Consider the following 2,873-nt stretch of genomic DNA (forward strand, 5'->3'; position numbering starts at 1 on the left):
GCGGGGGAAAGGGGCGGGGCGAGGGTGGAGAGCTAGCGTAGAGGGGCGGGTTTCTGGATGGGCACGCCCCTTCCGGTTGTTCCTGCCGCTCTGCTCCCCTGCTCTCATCTCTGTGGCTTAAGGTGCACCCCAGAGCGCCAGCACGCCCAGAGGAAGGCCTCCGCCTACACTGTCTCCTACTGGCCAGCTCTTGTAAAGCAGGCGGGAAAGAGGTTACCTAGAGGCCACCGTCGAGTCACTGCTTTCCTGGAATTGCGAAAGGCTCTGTAATAAACTGCGGAGGCAACAGAATAGGAACGTGTAACATTTCAACATAGGTTCAAGGGCCCACCAGTATAAACTGCAGGTGCAAAAGGAGTAAGCAATTCCATTCATTATTGGATGAATGGGGTAATGACAGATCTGCTTAGGATCTGAGAGGGTGACCAAAAAATACTGATAATTTTGGAAAACAACAAGTACTATGATGGAAATAAAACCAGTGATATTATAGAGTAAGATGGGAAGACAGGATGAGTATCACAGATAGGAAAAGGCCCCAGAGAACTTTCTGAATGGGGGCCTGGCTGGAAAAAGTGGGGAAAGTGTTTGCCTCATTTCTAGGAAAAGAAAGGAGGCCAATGAGACCTCAGAATGTGGGGCATGGTAAAGCAGAGTATGGGGTGAAATAGATAGATTTTGAGGGTAGGCTGAGGCAGGAACTGGAGATCTGCTAGAACTGTTACAGATTTCTGTGATTTAGGAAAACTTGCTTAACCTCAATATCTGTGTAAGATTAGTATAACTGTTACATATCTAATAAAGTAATCATGAGCGTTAAATAAGATAACATGCCTAAATCTATTGACCCAACATAGATCATATAGTAAGTACCCAGTAATGTTCTTTTTTTTTGGTGGTTGTAGGGTTTGAACTCTGAGCCTGGGCACTGTCTCTCAGCTCTTCAGCTTATGGCCAGCACTCTACCACTCGAACCACAGTGCCACTTCCGTTTTTCTGGTGTTTAATTGGAGATAAGAGTCTCACGGACTTGTCCTGATTGGGCTGGGTTTGAACCGTGATCCTCAGATCTCAGCTTCCTGAGTACTAGGATTACAGGTGTGAGCCACCTGCGGCAGGCAATAATGTTCTTTTAATTGCTCTTTTGGAGCTGAGGGGATAGTACTGGCCTGGTATGTGAAAGGCATTCAGTTCAATCCACAGCATCTCAAAGTAACTAAATGAAATGTATTTACTCTATAAACATGTACAGACTTATGTGAATTAATGACAAAATGGGCATGGTCAAATGTGTTAGGAGTAAATCATATGGGTATAGTGTGACTACTCTATTTTTCTAAATATTCTGGGTATTGTGTGACTACTCTTCTAAATATAACTGGGCCTAGAAAATAAGCAAGACAAATTGGGCAAGGACAGTCCCTTCTCTCACTCAAGTACAATTACTCTGATTAAACGAGTCAGTCCATATGTCACCTCTGACATCAAGGAGTAAAGAAGAGAGGACCAGGGAGAGAAAATAAAGACAGCTCATTGTGATTCAACTTGATTAATACATCTGAGTGCATGTGGTGTGCTATTTTAACCTCACTCTTGACTTATTTTAACTCACTTCACCTCATGCTTTTCCTCTGACCCACTTGGCAAAATTCAAGATTCAGAGAAGCTTTCCATTTCCCTCATACCTACACTAGCCCTTTTCCTCTTTTTACATATGATCACCTAGCTCAATTTGTAACCTTATGTTCATAAATGTGTCTTTTACCTCACTAGACAATGCCTAAGAAGTTACATAAGATGTGTGACTATTTTTTGATCAAGATTGTATGTCTACTATCCAGCAAACTGTCTAAAGATGGAATGTGTATGTGATTACATATAGATACACACATATATATATATATGTATATAAAGCTGAATGGAGTAGTAGGTCAATACTGTGCTAGGTAAACAGAAAAACAAAAAATAGCAGTTAAGGGCTGGGACTGTGGCTTAGTGGTAGAGTACTTGCTTAGCATACATGAAGCCCTAGGCTCAATTCCATAGTACCATATAAGCAGAAAAAGCCAGAAGTGGCACTGTGGCTCAAGTGGTAGAGTGCTAGCCTTGAGCAAAAGAAGCTCAGGGACAGTGTCCAGGCTTTGAGTTCAAGACCTAGAACTGGCAAAAAAAAATAGCAATTAAAATATCAGAATAGGCTGGGAATGTGGCTTAGTGATAGAGTGTTTGACTACCATTCATTAAGTCCTGGGTTGGATTCCTCAGAACCACATAAACAGAAAAGGTCAGAAGTGGTGCTGTGGCTCAAATGGTAGAGTGCTAGCCTTGACCAAAAAGCAGCTTAGGGACAGTGCTCCAGACCTGAGTTCAAGATCAGGACTGCACTATACAACTTGGGAGGGGGGGGTTGGAGGGAAAAAAACTGGGAGAAAATGAGAGAGGGGGTGACACTGTTTAAAAAAAAAGGTACTCATTACCTGAGTTATGTAACTGTGACCCTCTGTACATCATCTTTACAATTAAAAAAATCAGTGTAGAGTAGAAGATATATAAAAAAAAAAGGTGAGGGCATAACAATAAATGATTAGATAGGTTTGGACCTTCATAAATCATGTAAGGATAGTCTCCTAATTTTTTCACATAATTTAGTACTCATGGGTATAGTAGCTTTAAAATATGTACACAAATTTTTTTAAAATCCTTTCTACCTCAAGAAGTAGAGAGTAAGCTGAGCACCTACAGCTCACACCTGTTATTCTAGCTACTCTGGAGGCTGAGATCTGAGGGCTATAGTTCAAAGACAGCCCAGACAGACAAACTGAGAGCTTTTTATCTCCAATTAACCAGTTAAAAGTCAGAAGTGGGGCTGGGAA

The sequence above is a fragment of the Dipodomys merriami genome, unplaced genomic scaffold (genome assembly GCF_024711535.1).
Source record: "Dipodomys merriami isolate MVZ:Mamm:240054 unplaced genomic scaffold, mDipMer1.0.p SCAF_670, whole genome shotgun sequence".
Lineage (NCBI taxonomy): Eukaryota > Metazoa > Chordata > Mammalia > Rodentia > Heteromyidae > Dipodomys > Dipodomys merriami.